The following is an 18,344-nucleotide window of genomic DNA, read 5'->3' as shown; positions in this document are numbered from 1 at the left end:
CACCAAGAACATCCTTTTTGTACTGTATTAATCTCTCTCTTCTTTATTTATTTTTTTTTCTTCCTTGACATAGTTTCAATAATAACAAAAAAAAAAAATACAGAAGAACTCTTATAAAATCTGTGAGGTTTTGTGTTATGTGCCTGTGTTCTCCCACACACAGGTATTGTCAGTTTGAATCACTTAAATTTTCCCAGTGATCAAGCACCAAGTACCTGACGGTGCCATTTCCTAGGATAAAAGTTTCTATTGTTGTCTATAAATTCTGGTCCTTTCTCAGTAAAAAATGACACCTTCTAAATTATAGCCAGGAAACTGCCAGTGAGGAAAACCCCCAGCATGACAAGCGCTTCCCAACAGATCACAGAGCCCAGGTGAACAACCTGGACTGTGAGCAGAATCTAGGGACAACTGCCATGTGGAGGAGATGCAGGCAACAGCTACAGGACAGAAACCTCTGTCAAGTACTAGATTTGCTGATTAATGACAAAGAAACAACATTTCTGCTAACTCCTCTCTTCCCCCACCCTCCACCCCCCTCCAAAAAAAAAAAAAAAATTGTTTGTGGGTAGACATGAATGAGAGAGAGGGAGAGGGAAGGCACGTCAGAATTGCCATGTGAGACCCTGACAGCTGGCCAAAAATGTATCAAAGAAGGAATCAAGTTGGGGGATGTGACAGACGTCCCCATCTTCCGCCCTCATGTCACTTCTGGCATAATGGTTTTGTTCCTTCCCGGTAAAGCCCATTCATGATAAGATACATGCAGCAGCTGTCATTCCCCCTGCACTAAATCCCTCTGTCAGCAAAGAAATAACTGTGAGCTACTGCATATCTGGCCTTCTCCTGTGAGATCCTTATACCTGGCATGCAGAGGGCTAAAGGAGGCAAAATAATGCACACTTGGGAAGTAAAAAATACAAAGCCATCTTGGGCTGGATGAAGCAACTTTCCATTGCTACACACAGTGATAAAAACAGAAAAAAAGTTAGATTATCAGGTAGGGCTGTAGGATACTATTTGAACATTGACCTGTGTAGGGATGAGAGAATAGAAGGTAAAAAAAGAGGTTAAGTGGGTATAGCCTTTTAAAGCCTTATTGATTTGAAATGTCGCACTCATGCTTATCTAATTAGTTGAAGTCAGACTCATTTTTGTAACCTAACAGAAAAACCTAACAGAACGATTTGCCACTTTCTCTTTCTTCCCCTGCAACAGCAGCTGTCTCAGGGGGCACTAAGAGCCTCACGCCATACCTGGGGTATGACTTGTGGGGTAAGAGCACTGCAGCAGAGCTGTGCTGCCTACAGAAAACACCGGGAATGTTTCCCCCTCCCAGAGTGCTGCACCCCAACAGCTGCCATGTATCACGAGGACTGCAGCATGCTCACAGCCAGCCGGCTCCCCTGGGCAGGGTATACCTCCCAGGGTCCCCAGCATGAGCCAGCTGGAACCAGTTGTTGTGCTGAGATGGGAGCCTGTGCTTAGCCGTGCTGGTGGGGTAGGGCACAGGCACTGAATGAAACACTATCTGACTGAACGATTACTGAAAACACATGGTACTGGGAGTAAAATGAGCTAAGGAAATATTCTGAGTGGAAAATAAGGGGAGATAAATGCAGATAAAATGCCATAGTTGAAACTGTTGAGAAATGTTGAGGACAACTGGAGATGCGTCAAAGCATCCTGTGTGCTGAATCTGCTTGCGAGGAATAGGGCTTATGTAGGTTTCTATCTAATAAAAACTGATTTGGAAGAACTTTATTTTTGTGATAGTTTGCAGGCCATAAAAGAGAAAGGGTATAAAGACTTTTCAAAGTGAGAAGCTGCATGCATTCATGCATTCAGTTGCATGAACAAAGAATGTGAGCATGGAACTTTGCAGTTATCGGGTGGATCTGGGAAGAAAAGCTTGACACATTCCCAGGACCTCAAGTGGTTAAAGCAGTTCTTGTCACTAGCAATGATTCAAATGCAGGATGATTTTGATCACCTTTGATCACTTTTGATTGCCTTTGATCACCAGTAAAGGCGGTTCCTTTACTCATTCTGATTTCAAGGCAAGTATTTGTATTTAGAACATCTTCTAACCACAGGAGAGCAGAGCTAGACATTAGAGTTTCAGACAGCTGGGAAGAAGGCTTTGTGGTGCATCTGCAATAAGTACATTTCATGCTATCCATCTTGTGCATCTTTTTGAAGGAGTGAACTGCACAGAGTAGTAGTATGCAAAAGAATCAATCTTAGGTCTTCAGAGAGCTACACAGAACATCACATAAGCAAGTTAATCCTCCAGCACCACCTCTCCTCTCCCTTTGCATCTTCTCTCTCCCCCTCTCTCCCACTCTTTCACCTCTCCCCCCCTTTTCTTCCTCTCTGGTTTTCCTAAACAGGTACCTGAATTGTTAGGAAGTTCTCAGATGGTGAGGTCTGCAGCCAGGATGCACTTTACTGTTTTCCCATTAACAAGTTCAAGGAAGAAAGCTGCAGTGTTTCTGGAGGAAATGGTTTTAGAGATTCATAAATGAGCTTTCACTTGTGAATCAGGGAAGCCAATATTGTTCCCTTTTGTATCTATGGGAGAAGATTCCCCCTAGACAGTTAGTAGGGAATAACAAAAGGACTCTTTGGCATTAGCTGTGAGGGACACTGTGCACATAACCAGTCACAACACAAAGTCTGAAAGGAAACTCTATCCCTGACATCCAAGCTGATCTGCATATTGCTCTGACCTATCAGTTTATAAAGATTTGGGATTTTGAGAAGCCTTTGTTAAATATTTATCTTGACTGATATACCAGTAGTGCACATGGTTTACCATATGATTTGTCTTTTTTGATATTTTAGTGTCACTGTATTTCTTCTCATAGAGAAACTGTTTACAATATATTTTTTTAAATTTACTATATATTATAACTCTTCATAAATTCTTCCCTTCAATTCTGTAACTGTCTATATAATGAATTATCACCTAATATAAGCAACATGTCACAAACAAACATGTCCTTTGGTAGAGATGGATGCTTATGAAGCCTAGTTTACTATTTCAGGGCTGGAGTTGGGTTCTGCAGTAAGACTGACTGCAGCATGAGTCACATTTTGAAAAACGTTTAGATGCCTAATTACACTAATACCATTGAGATTTAGGTCTGACTACCTTCATAGAGCTGGCTGTATACAATTAGCCTCTTGCCATAGCACAGAAATTCTTGACTCAGTTAGCATTTCTCAAGTTGCATGAAAAATAGCGGATACTTTCTTAAAGAGATACTATCCATGTCAGACTCTGAGAATGTGAAGGCAGGAAGTGTATTAAATATTTAATTCAGAGTATGCCCTTCTGGAAAAAATAGTAAAAAAAAATAAATAAAGTGGTTCTCAGGATCTTTTGTGCAAGAACTTGGTGGTTAAGGTTACACTCCCACAGCTTGTAGGAAATCAGTGGGCGTAAATCATGCAGTTGTTTTCTGGCTTACTGCCACAGTCAGACAGGTGGTTCTCTGCAGTCCTAAAAGACAGGAGGAAATTGGCTTACAATGCTAAGTATAGCTCATAGCAGTTTCTGTACAGGCGTGGTAATGAAGCTAGGTAACAACCTGCATAAAATTTCAAGATCTTTTTTAATGTTTGAAATATTTATGAGGTAGCTGTGAAAGTAATGTTGAAGACTATGATATTAAAAAAAACAACAACCAAAAACGAACAAACAAACTAAGCAACTAACCAGAAAAACAAAAAAACAAACAAACAAAAAAGCTCCCCCCCCCCAAAAAAAAAAAAAAAAAAAAAAGTAAGACTGTTAAAAGTTACTGTTTATCCTGCCTACTCTTGCAGGCAAATAAGTGTTTAATTTGGGAGATAGGATTCAGAACCCCTATACATCATGTTCTGAAATCTCAGTCTGAAATGATGGTTTATTAAAGAGTCAAGTGAGAGTTAGCTAAATTTTGCCTCTCCACTATTTCTGGGACTATATTCTGCTCCATTCATTCTTTCTTTGCCCAGGGGAATTATCTCTCCTTCTGCTGTTTCAGCCAAAGATTTTCCCCAAGCTGTTTTCTCACTATGGTAATAGTAGATGGCATGATTGTGACGTTTTGTCCAAAATACACCCTCTTGGCTGAGAATTCCCATCATCAGGGCCCACTGTGCTACTGCCTCACATAGTCTAAGTCACTTCCTGGGCTTTTACACTCACAGGGAAGTTATGTGCTGGCAGCTTTTCTAGTAGCCAGCTGAAAATATTAACCACAGTTTCAAGCTTCTCAATTGTTTCTGCCTAGGTATATAGCCTTTCACTTGTTCCTGTGGATTATATAGCTACACTACATATTTGCAGTGACAAATACCAAAGAGTAAAAATCAAAATATTTATAAGTTACTTGAACCTAATTCAAAAATGTTATGGTATACATATATCAGCACTATATTGAGATAAGCAAATGATCTATTTTTCACAAGTTATAATTTTGGTGACTACAATTTTATTTTATCTTATTTATTTTTTTTTATTTTTTTATTTTTTTATTTTTTAAATTTATTTATTATGGTTACAGTATTTGACAGTTGTAATTTCTAGAACACTGAAACTTTGGAAGAGATAAGTGTTCTCTCACACAAATTATTCTTTTACTTAGAAATACTAAATCTCCACCAATACCAGGGAATACAATACTTAAATAATAGATTAGTATTTTCACCCTTGGGGAATTCATTAAAAAATAAGTTGTTTAGGAAATGAGTTGCCACAAATAAAGATTCTAGGTGGAAGAGACCTAGCTATTAACTATATTATTTCAAAATGTAACCATTTCTGTTGACATTTCAGTATTCAAGATCTTTATATTCTGTTATCTTGTACAAGTACTCAATATTCCCACCACACAAAATGTCTTCACTTTAGCTTATGTTCTTTGGTCAACAGTATGGCACCCCCTAACTTGGTCTAGCTATAGATACGTAGGTATTTCAGCATCTCCCAAGTCTATTCACTTGCCTTTTCAGTGCACCAAAGTGGGTAGCAGTGACTATTGAATACTTTTTCTGAGCATCTGCTGGCAAGGGGTTACTTCTCTGTTCTTAATTTGATGGACAGTGACGAGAAAGATGCCAAACTAACTAGTTTTAAAGTAAGTCTTATTGCTTACTATGTGAAAAAATCCAATAGTCCTTTTTATGAAGGAAAATGCATTCATCTAAGAGACAGAGAAATGGTTTTTACAGATAATTAGATCTATACATTTTAGATGTTACTCACCACTGAAACCTCTTCATATCTTCATTAATTACAGTGGAATCAGATGTTTACTATTAGTCCACAGAACACCAGACACCAGCACTGGCTGGCTCTGTGTTGCCTTGCCAGAATGCCTGAACCCCTGACACGTGGAAGCTGCCGCCCAGTTTGAGAGGGCAGGCCATACTCCTTGTCTATGCTGCTCTTAACCACTCTTCAGAGAGTTGTCAGGATAAATAATTTGTCAGGAAAAATATTACTTCTCATTAAGCTTATGATGGTTACACTTAAAAGTCTGAGCTGTGAATAATACCTAGTAAGAAGCATAGCATTAAAATGTAGAACCACAATTATCGATGAACCAGACCAGTTCCGTTTCAAGTCTATCTTCATAAAAAATCTTGTTTTTCTTGAGTATTTAACAAATTTTGTATTTTATTTCTATTTAATATTTTGTAATGTGTAAAGAACAAATCCTTTTCTTGATAACAAACCTATATTAGCATCACATGGAAATATTGATACACAAAGAAAGTGGGATCCTGCTCTCATTAAACCCATGGAGAAATGCTGAGGTGTTATCCATACTGCTTAGCTGCAAGTGCCCACTTTTCATCCCCAGGTCTCCTGAGAAAGAGTCAGAGCACCCAGCTGGGCAGTAGCAAAGCTCCCAACAGAAGTCTTCTCCATTACCTGTAAGAATCGTTTCTTTGTGTGGCTCTGTTCTCCCAGCCCAAAAGCTGTCCCCCTTCCTGCTTCAACCAGCTTTGCTATGAGCAGGATTTCATCCAAGCTCTGTGGGGAGGGAAGCACTAAGGTTCTCACTACAGTGTTCAAGGGGGTGCCCCGTTTCATGACAGTGGATAGTGGTTTTGATGCTGATACAGGTGCTATGCTATGAGCACTTCATGTCCAAAAGTTTCTCCTTTGACTTACAAATGTGCGAAGCAAGGTTTACCTTTCCTTGCCTGACATATACTTGAAGGAAAAATGACAAATTAACAGAAGATGAAATATAAGCAGTGGTGTTCCTGGGAGCAAGTTCTGAAATATCAGGTGAGAGGATCAGGTGGCACCAGGAGATTTTTTCCTGCTATCTTTTTGCTTTTCCTCATTTGTTCATCCCTGCACAGACAGCTCTTAGTAACTGGGCCTTCGGTGTCTTCATTGTTCCTCTGAGCTGAGTCTCCACTGAACTCATGTACACACACACAGCAGATCAGTAGAAGCAATTTTTTGTCAGCCCTGAAGACAAATGAAAGAATGCTTGTGGCAAGGAGCCTTCCAGGAAATAGCACAACAGGCCATAGAATTCCATTGTGGCAAAGAGTTAAATAAGGGTTAAAATAACAGGAAAATATTAAAAGTGTGTTTGTTAATAGAAATTGTGTGAAGGAAAACAATTAGTGAATCAGTCCTTTTATATTTGAGGTTCTGTGACAATATATACAGAAAAATCTATTCAGAGCTATTGAGAAATTCTGCGGTTTATTAATACCCTGAGAACATCATTTTTATTCCTGTCAGTGTTGTCTGAGTCCAGGCTGCTTTCTTGCTCACAGTATTCTTAGCAAGCTACAATCTGGTAGGTTTTCGTGATATTTCTGTTACTGTAAAAAATCTATAACTTCATCCAAAATCTTCCTGGGACGTTGTTCACACAGTCGAAAGGGGACAGGGAGAAACTCCCTTCCAGCAAGAAGTCTTTCCCCAGATATGCAAGAGCAGTTATTTGTCTTATTTTATCACCCAGAAGATAGCCCGGGAAGAGTGTGTTTTTCTGCTGGGTGCCGAACAAGAGCATGACAAGAGTGATGTTTTTAAAGAGCTCACAACCTCAGTAAAAGACAAAGTCAGGGGGTTGGATCCAGACCTGTGGAAAGTCCAGAGATATTATGGAGCTAGTACTGAACCATGCAAGGAGCAGAGGTCTCAACTTCAGCTGTCTCTAAACATTGTAAGACCTTGGTCTTAGATTAGGAGGTCCCGTCTATTAATGAGATCCATTACTCTCATTGTGAGCCTATCAGCTAGGCCTCAGATAATTCATTCAATGTCAGATGTTTGTTGTTACTGAACTCGGTCTGCATGATCGGATATTATTGGCAGTATAGAGAGATAAATATTAAACAAAGGGGAAAAATAGGGTAGTTTAAGATTTTTAAAGAGTAATTATTTTTTGCAGCAAAGAGGTGCATTAAAATATGCTGTATAATAAATGAAACAATTAAATTTGTTAAATATTAAGTTGATTCTGTTAGCAAGTAAAAATTTTTACCTGCATGCCAATTAAAGATCATGTAAGGATAATTCCTCTTCTGTTTGACAATGGAGGTACCCCAAAGATGCAAAATACTGTGTCAAATTTTGTCAGTGATTTCCATAGGGGCCAGGAATTTTCCATATTCCACTATGCTCAGTGAATACTATTAGTTATAAACTTTGTTAATATTTTATCAAAAACTAACCATCTTAAAAATAACTAATGATGTGAAAGAAACACGGACTTCTTACCTAAATAACTCCCAGAATAATTTTTGCAGTTAATTTCTCTTCTTGAGTAGGCCACTGCAAATGATGCCAATAAGTATGTCAAAATGGATATTTTTTTCATTGAAATACATATATTTTTCTAGCTTGAATAGCTATTAATAAAATTTCAAAATTGCATTTAATGAGTACATCCAGCAATATGCTGGATTATAAAGTCCTCCAATCATTCTCTCTTTTACACTGCAGAAATAAAGGACAGTGTCAGTAAACCAGTATGCTGAAATAGTTGCAGGAAGCAGATATATTAATAAACTGTATACAATTAAATCGAATATTAAATAAAATGTTTTTCTGCATTTATCATGATGTATACAAAAGTAATATCAGGCAACCTGAAATTATTGCTTACATTGTACTTTAGAAGAAAGGCTGATAGGCTCCTGTTGAATAGCCTAAGAACCTGTATTCTCAGAGGGGTCTGTTAAGACTTCTTTTCATTATTATACATTGAGTCTCCCTAATGTAAAATGAGCAGTCCTCAGAGGGCCTCAATTGTACTTGAGCTTTATAAGCTATATCATCAACAATGTGGCTGTATTTAAGGAACAGGGACTGTATAGTGCTTGGACAATAGTTTCCCAGAGTCTGCAAAATACAAACTTACAATAGAGAATACATTTTTCTCATTTTGAAAACATCTGGACAAAGCAGTACGCTGTCTAGATCCCACAGCAAATTAGGGTCTGATTTTTAATTAAGTTTGGCATGCATCACAGGGGTACATATGTTCAGCACATGTTTTTTACCTTATACATCTTTTGCTCCATTACCTATATATTGTTCAAAATGAATTCTGCTGCTGAATACAAACCATCCAAATTGCTTTAGTGAAGAAATTCACAAAATGAAGACTAATTTAAGTGTGACAAAATGGAGCAATAATATTTCTGAGAGAAACTCTATGGGTTGGGAAAAATGAATAAACTTGTAAAATGATTATGATCAATCTCCAAACCACACTCACCTTCCAGATTTTGAAACCTCAAACTCAAGCTAAGTTCACCACAAAGGTGTTAATTAATTTCTCCTTAGTGCTTGAGGAACAATGCAACTGTTCTTCAGTACATTTGGAATCATTTTACTGATCTGAATAATAATATTTTTTTTTAAATAGCTTGTTTTCATTTAGTCCCTGTTTTATAGTCCATTTTTGTCTGGCTTCTTGACCTTAACCACAAACCTACACTCACTATGAAGCTCTGGCTGATACACAAGGCAGTCACTTTTATCCACCTCTAGCTCCTGGCCATCCCCATTGCCCACTCAAGCCCCCCAAAAAGTGAAAGCCTGGGATTCAGTGGATTCGTGACACCCAGTCATATCCCATAACCTGAAGTGAGAGGTCCTCGAGGAGAGGAAGAGAGGATTCCTCTAGGGGAATATGTGATTCCTGGAGGGTAATCAAGCAGGCAAATCTCATAATTACATCTTGCTGATTGGCACAGCACAAATATAATACTGGTCAGCACTGAAAGGAAAAGAGCCATTTCCTTACATGGTTCCAAAGTTTACATCTTCTTTTAAAAGTATCCAGAGTTTAATGCTGGGTTTGTCCTAGGGATAAAATGTGCATGGTTTTGTTCTGTTACTGTATTTTTGAGTATGATAGTAAATATTACTTAGGACCAAAGCTAATGCTAATATATATATAATAACCAAATATATGCATTTTATTAATATTACGATTGTCCTAACAACTTGACATCTATATCTAGGGTGATTTCCTAGAGATTTCTTTGAAATTCAATTAAATCTTTCAAACTTCCTTGGAAGACTCCATCTCTGTCCTCTTTCCATCAGTGAAGCATGAGTTACGAAGCATAACTGGTCACACAGACTGGGCTCCAGCAACTTCTAATGAGCTTCTGGCACTGTGTAACATGACATGACCTAGAATGTCTCCTGAGCAAGATGAAGTATCGTATGACATTACATGATGGTGAACTCATCTGTGCCACTCCCCTGGCTCCAAGAAACAAACAAACGCAACACCTCCCCCCAAAAAAAACAACAACAACAACGACAACAACAAAAACAAAATACAGCATCAAACCAGAAAAAGCCTGGAACAGCGCTATGTGCAAGGAATTGGAAAGGAAGTGGGTTAGAATTGGCAGCTGGCATATATAGTGATCTGAATGACATTGATTCCAACAACAAAGCTGTATAAAAATACAGTTTGCAAAAACTCCCTATGTAAATGATGGCCTAAGTTTAGGAGGGAAGAGCACAGGAGGTGGGCAATAGGCAAGGAACAGGCAGATCCAAGGGTGAGGTCAGAGAGCAGGGAAGCAGAGATTTACAGGTTTGAACCTAAGCAGATAGGCAAGGAAGCAGGGAGAGGAGTCACTTGCAGAACTCAGCAGATTTATGAAGCTTTATAACTTCCAACAGAGGACAGATGACAAAAGGGATTAGATATTTCTGGAGATAGTTAACATTCAGCTCAGAAACTAGCTTTTACCAACACAGCCCCAGACACCTCCAACACAATCTGAGCTGATACAGCTATTCAGTGAATAACATTTCATTTTTGTAGCCATACTTTATAACAATTTTTAATATAAAAAACACTAGCTGAAATAGTTTATCAACTGCCTCTGTAGAAACAGAATACAAAGTAAAAAAAATATTTCAATGTGTTTCCTAAGAATGAGATTTTCGTTTTAGGTTTCAGTGCAAGAAAATATGCTTTGTAATCTGCTAAATGAAACTATATTCACCTTGAAGTAGCAGCAATTTTCTTTGTGTGAATATTGCAGAAGTACATGATCCTACCTCTTCTGAAACAAAAAAGAAGCTACCTGTTTAGCTTTCCTCTTCTGACCACAGGTAAAAGGAAGATCTAAGAAACAACTGCAAAGCCAAACTGGCTTTCTGTTTAGCAGTTTCTCAGCACATTCTTTTTCATTTGGAAAAATGCAGAGCTGCTTATTGGAGAGACTCTCTAAGACAAAGGGGGTCTATAAACCACAAAGTCACACTGCATTTTTGCCTCACATGAATCAACTGAGCTCCATCTCCTTCAGTTGATCTATTCCAATTTACACACAATAGGGAGCAGGGAGACACCATTATTGTAGTTCTGTGCAGTTTTTTATCTTTTGCTATAACTTGTTCTCCATGCTGCATACTAACCAGAAGATTTAAAGATACCATTTGTTTCTAAGTAACCTGCATTAAGAGGTAGGGATGGAATTCATTAACATTTCCTCCTTTCCCCATTAGTAGCTTCTTCTTGCACAGAATGAATGTAAAACTGGATATAAAAGATACCGCAAGCAATATTTCATGAGTCCTTTTAGCTGCTTTGAGAAACACAGCTGCTTTACTGCCTCTTAAGACCACTGCATTTATGTTCCCAGCACTCATCCGACAAATAGATAGTTAATAGATACTTGCAAAGGTTCTCTTGATATTTCAGGGATCTATAATAGGAAAGCATAATTGATGCTTAGAGTAACTGGTAAAAGATTAAATAATTGTGTAATTGTTTCAGAATTCATGTATTTAATACTTTTTACAATCTCAAAGACTCTTAAAATAATAGGGTTTACTTTACCCCATGTTTCATTCATGAGCTTATGATACATATGTATTTACCTTTCACAGAATTCAAGAATTACTGGGAAAGAAGTGTTCCCAAGACACAGTGCATTTGTACATTTTCCCACGTACTGGTGGACAGTAAACATTCATATAGTCAGGAACGGGGGAGCTTGGGCATTGCTACTTTTTTTTTTTTCTTTTTTTCTTTTACTTTGTAGATTTTGAGTCCTTAATGAATGCTGTAAAAGTGGGATGAAATTTCCAAACTCATGAGGCTGTTGTGAGGATTAATTAGTGAATGTTTGTAAGATGCTTTGAAGATGAAAGGTGTGATGTAAATGCTAATTATTTATTATTACTATCTTCCTAATCTTGGAAAAATTTGGTTGATGTGGAAGTGAGTGATTGATCTTGCTAAACAGAGGTATACTCAGTGGGAGAAGGTCCTGGCGAGATTCACATTGGTGATTCTCCCTATGAATCTCATCTCTGTTCTTAATCTCTTCAACTGTCCTAACCCACTGCCTCCGCACAGCTCTGATGGTGCCCTTCAGACTTAAATTGCTACACTACTGTGGTCCCTGGGCCTGATCCAACAACCCGTGAAATCAAAGATTTTTTCCATCACTTTCAGTGAAGGGGCAAAAGGTCAAAACAACAGAAAAAAAAAGGCTTTTATGTCTTATTGTGGAAAATAACTAAACATCAAAAACCTGTTCTCTGAAAACTGCCCATATTTGTTGTCTGCATGATTAGCTTGATACATATGGTCTGGTTTTGTCAGTTGTGTCAGATCACATTCATATCATACATTGTTTCCTCTGTGCGTAATAATATGATTCTTTGTGGATCTGTTCAGCTGTGAATCAGAAGCTGTCTGCCATATTAAATTATGTGCAATTTTAGCATCACTACACTATATCACAGACAGCAAGACATTTTGGTGCTCAGGGCAGCTTGGTTTGCACTCCTACAGCACATGAAAAAGTCATCTTCTTGGGGGGAGTGGGGTGTGAAGGCTCTCAAATCCCACTGCCTGCATAACACTGCTTCAGCAGAAGCTGGAAGCTCCAGTCAGATGCTTTTGAGATGCTTCTCTCTGTTGGTTGCACCTCAGAAAAGTCTCTATACTGGATGCTGATCTCAGCTTTCTGATAATGAGGACACACCACTGGTAGTCACCTCAATTGTGATCATGTAGTTAGAGGTTTGCTTAGAACTGGGCTCCCCTTAACTTTACAGACCATTTCAGCATAGAAAAAGGTGTTGGTGCCTTACACCTGTTTGAGAATAGGATTGCTTGAATAAAACTGAAAGGGGCTTATGACAACATTTTTCAGCCAGAGTATGGAAGTATAAAGCAAGAGAAAATGGGTAGGAGTCTCATACTTGCAAATACGAGCTCACATCTGTAGATGCTGTCAGTGTGCTACAGGCAAATACCAAGTAGGAGGGAGCAGATGCAGAGAGCTGACGTTAAAGCTAGAACAGCTCGGACCAAAATAAAACCTGTCTTGTTATCAGCAATGGCAGTTATCCAAGGACTGTGATATATTTGCTGTCACTCACCATTTTAAAAGACAGGTTAGATAGCCCATGTGTTCATCTAGATGAAAGCGTGAATCCTGAGCATTCCTATATCTGGTGCTAAATGAGGAGTCAGGCTCCTTTTCCATTGAAGCATCCAGCAGTTCACTGTGCACAGTAGAAGGTAACGTACCAGGTAACTTCATCGCTGATGATACCTGCTAAGCAGAGGTGACATTTATCAGGACACAACTCAATAAGCACCTCTCCTTGTGGACTCTCACAGCATGCAATGCTACTAAAAACTGAGGTATGAAAAGAATTGTTTCTGTGGTTGAGGGTAAATTGGCTCAACTGTGAGCTGAAGTTGTCTTCCTCAGAATTTAACATGGTTTAGCTTGCTCAGTTGTGTAAGGGAATAGCACCTGAACTGCAAAAACAAACAAACAAACAAACAAACAACAAAATAAATCAATGTTTTGCACAGATCGCAGAACATTGCGGATTGCATCTATACAGAGCTGTACTGGGAAGCAGAGAACATACAGACCTAGAAGAGGTTTCCGTGTCCCCACAACAAGCGTGCTCTTTCTTTGTTTTTGACTCCAAGCATCACAGTGACTCTTTGAGGATGCTCTAGAGCTGTGGTATCAAAAAATATAAATCCAGCAGCAGGCTGAGCAGTCGCTGTATGTGCATTTATGCTGTGAGGTCTTACAAGAGCAAAACTTGCATTTGCAGGATTTATTCATGCCTTTGTAAATCTATGGTAAGGTATTTTACACCATGAGACCAAGATGTGATGCAACTACTTTCAATTTTTTTGTGTTGTTGCTTGGTTTTTATGCTTCTGTTATTAAAGATACAAAGCTAGTTCACAGCAATTATGGAGGTGTTTTAAAATCATGTATAACAAATAAAATAGTAATTTTAGAATTGATCCTGCATTAAGTGAAGTTAGTGCACATCTACAAAGTTACTCAAATACACTCAGCAAAGAAGGTCTAAGAACTGAAATTAAAGTAGAAGACACTTAGAGCACCCATATACCTCTGTGGATCAGGACCTTAATTCATAGCTACAGCAGGCAGTAAAGTCAGGTTAGCCTCTGTATCAGCTTACAAGCACTATGGCATGGTACCCTCTGAGAACAGAGATGAAAAAGTCATTCATGGGGACTCCAAATTCTCAGTGGGTGTGACTACTGCCAGGCTGTGTGTTTTTAGGTTATTCACCATTTCCACCAGGCAATGTACCCTTTATTCATTTGATCAGCAAGGTTGCTGTCTGCCATTAATAGAAATGCCACTGACATCGTGAGGCAAGTTCAACATCCAGTTGTAAGCATTATCTGTCACCATTATATTTTTAGTTTAAAGATAGGACAACATGAGGGAAAGGACACTGTAAGGACAGAAATATTCATCTTTAATGTGCCTTAACCTAGTAATATATTATCCTGAAGTGCTGAAGAGCCACATGAATATCAAAGCTTGAGCTTCTATGTATTCACTGTTGAATTACTGCCAATCTGGAAAAGATTAATTATTTGAATTTAGAGAGGGACAGCTTTGCTGAACCTATCTGAGTACATTACATCTAACCTTTTTCAGCTGTCATAGGAGAGCCCAGACAGACCTTTCTCAGTCTGTTTGGATTCTAAATGAGATTTCTGAGATTAAAGGCCAGTGCCAAGAAAAAGAATAATATAGTAAACACCAGTAAGATTGACAAGGCTGTGTTGCGCCATCTCTGAAATAGCCACCATTCTCAAAAATTATACTAACAGAGGTCCTCCTTAAGCAAAGGAGCAGTGAGAGTTAAGCATAAGAACAGTCTGGTGATCCTTACCTGTAACTATAATCCTGGTTATAATAGGATAAGTATAACCTGATAGAACAAGCCCTTCTGACCACAAAAGTTGTGCTGCTCTAATCTAGTAACAATTCTTAGAATTAGAAAAACAAGTACTTTCTGATGAGTACATTTCTACTGAGTACATTTACTGAAATTATTAGAAGTCCAAGTAAAGATACTACAAGATGGTTTAAAGGAAGATAATTATGCACCAGAAGCAAAACTGTGTTGCAGATTAAAAACTGTCCTCAGCCTAAGCACATGGACATACTGTACTTGGGAGAGGCTCTGTGAAGGAGTGTGAAGGAAGGAAAAAGCAAATAATCATGGGACTGCATGCAAAAAAGGACTGTTTCCATTTTTCCTTGCAAGCATGCAACTAATTCACCTCAGGGGCTGAATGCCGGCTGAGCAGTCTCTAAATCTTTTGCAGAACATCTGTGCTAGCGATGGGCGGACGTGGCTGCTCTGAATCAGTTCTGCATTTACTAATTTATTACCACCTGCAACAAGTTTATCACATATTACTTTTCCCAGAAGGTAAATCATAAGAGGAAAACACATAGGACATGGCAACTATATCTGAAGAAGTGTCATGATATTTTATTGTATTGTTGGCAAAGCTTCTGGTGAATTCAACTTGTGTTTATTCAAGTTATGTATTGTACATGGGTTTGGACGATGGATAGATACTCCCACAGGGTTCTATAGAAAACACAAACAAAATACCCCACTGCATATGGAACAGAATTTTACAGGAATTAAATGAATAAAAGGACACAACATGCAATTTTCCATCCTCTGATTGAATATTACAGAATGAACTTGTCAAATCTCTTTTTTTCCCCAGTGCCTTGACTGGCTTTCTTCTCATGCACTGTAGATAACTACTGCAAAATAGGGCAAATGAAGGTACAAAGGGGTACAGACCATGAGTTTATATCTTTAATATGTTTAAACATACACTTGAAAAACAAGAAATCTCTGTAGCCTTTCTAATGGGACTAAAAAATGGTACAATTTCTGTGCATTTACTCCAGTAGTTACATTTAAGGGACATACTACACCAGAAGAGTTTGCCCAGTCCAGCCTTCCCTGGTACCCAAAGTAAAAGCATTTCCTAAGGAAGCAGACCAATATCTTGAAATAATTATTAATGCCATATTTTCTATCTTCTCACTATTTTCTGATATCTGGTTTATCTTTCAAGTTTACCTCTTTTTCATAGCATTTTGAGTGATCAATGACAATTACCTTGTGTTTTTAAAGACTAGGGACTAGTCTTTTAAGACTGTGACTATATGCCATGGAGAAAAATTTATCATGTGAAAATACAGAATAGAGAAAGCAGAGGTTTGATCAAAGAACATTCCTATATTCTTTGTGCTGTGTTCAGAATGAAGCTCACAGTATCCAGATGATAATGAAAAAAAACCTTCATAAAATAATTTTAAATGTGTCCCTGCTAAAAATAGATCCATGGGAGATAGGAGTAATATAAACATCCTTTTCTCCCAGTGACCCCCACCAGGACTTCTCTCAATATCCATCTTGGACATAACTTTCTATATGGGAACTTGCCCAGGAGATATTTATTATTTCTGTGAAGACTATAAAAACAAAACAAAACAACACACACAAAAAAAAAAAAACTGTGAATGTTTCTGAAGACATCCTCTTCGAAGCCAAAAGAAGAAGAAAATTTTCTTCGTTTCATATTTTCTTTTGACTGGATTCAGGACTCTCGGGATAATTTTAACATGGCTTGTTTATATACTTTGATCAAAGGAATTTAAAATGCCCAGTCTGTTCCTGCTTCTGCTAATGGAAACAATGAAACTCATTCATATGAATGCAAACATGGTTATGCATTGATGTTAAACATTCTTTTATTCTTCTCAAGGGTACACTATGAATTTCTGTTCTGGATGAACTTAAACTGTTAATACAACTACCAACTTACTTCAGTGATTGCTTACAGACTTGTTTAACAGAACCAGTCACTCTCCATGTAACTGCCCAGGCCAAAACATGCTTTGCTCCTCTACACTTTGGCAGTGCTTACAATTCAAATTATGTATTGCATATTTTTATGCACATGATTATTATTTTTTTCACCAGAAGTCTACTGTAAAGACAATCTTACTGAAATTTCATGCACAACAAGGATTTTTAAAGGATGCTTATGTGCCAATTATTAACCAATATGTATCTGCCATTAACATTACAACATTTTTTCATGCAGCGTCAACTTAAAACGTATGGCAAAACAGAGATTAAATAAAATTTTGTTGACACTATGCTGTTAAATGTGATTTAAAATGCCATACAGGCTTTCTGTAATGCTAAGATAGTGCCCAAAGAGGCACAGCAAGGAACATAAATAAGGCATCTTTTATTTGGGAATATTTCCAGTGCTCAGAACTCAGCGTCTTTCTAGGCTAAAGAAGAGCAGAGCATGAAGAGCAGCAGGAGAAGCGCACACGGTGCCTTCAAGTAAACTGTTGGGGTCCCCTGCACCTTCAAGTCCTCTGGGAGAAGTAAATATCCTGAGTCATAAATATGTTGCATCCTTCTCACTGCTCCTTAAAGGATGCAAATTTAATGGCATGATTTTGTAATTCTTCCATGAAGTTTGACATTTTGAAATCCCCAGTCAGACATATTTTTTTTTGTAGCATATTTGTTGCAGTATTTTTCTTTACATCTTCATGGAATTTATTTATTTTCACCCTTGAAAAAAAAACACACCACCTTTTAAATATATCTGCCTCCCCATTTAACAATGAGACAAACTTTGCAGCAATCGGTACGTTCAATAAACTTCCACCAAAGTCAACATGTTCTATTGCTCTTATAAGAAGCCAGTCTGCAGAGCTGCAGGAGAGTTTTTTAGGCTTTTGGAATTCTTTAGCAATTTATAATACTTCTGGGGTTTTGTTGCAATTAGATCTTGCCCTATTTTTATACTTCTTCACTGCCTTTGTTGCTGTGGAAAAAAAGTAGTTTAAAAACAAAACAACAAATAAACAACAACAATAACAACAAAACAGAAGAAACATTTCACTATAAGGATGGGAAACAGCTGAAACAAAGTAAAATCAAGTACTGTCAAGTGGATAATGCAGGGAAAGTGCACAAAACAAAAATAAGCATGTGAAAAGGAAAAAAAATAAAAAATAAGATATTTTAGTTGATATCCCTTGAAGTTACTCTATTAAAAATAATTTTTAACCATCTAAACCCTTGGAATGATCTTAGAATTTGCAATCTGAACTCTTTAGTGTTCATAAACTGTGCACAGACCCACTGAAAACTGGTGCATATGTAAACTCACTTCAAATATCCTATTTCTTTTGGGAAGGCAGGTGGTGACAGTTATAATGTTCTGATCCAAGGATCTGATTAAAAGTTCACTAAATCTAGAGGAAACTAAAGGAACTCAGCTCAGGCCTTGTAGTTCTCAGTTTGGGTGAGAATGGCAAGCTTGGAGCCCAGGCCATATCAAAAAACATGTTACAGTAGTACAGTCTTGTGGTGCATTCAGGAAAAAAAGAATTAGCCTTTTTTTTTTTTTTTTTTTGCATGGTTATCACATACAATAACACTTCCAATTTGAACC

The sequence above is a fragment of the Anas acuta genome, chromosome 6 (genome assembly GCF_963932015.1).
Source record: "Anas acuta chromosome 6, bAnaAcu1.1, whole genome shotgun sequence".
Classification (NCBI taxonomy): Eukaryota; Metazoa; Chordata; class Aves; order Anseriformes; family Anatidae; genus Anas; species Anas acuta.
This window is presented reverse-complemented; position numbering follows the sequence as displayed.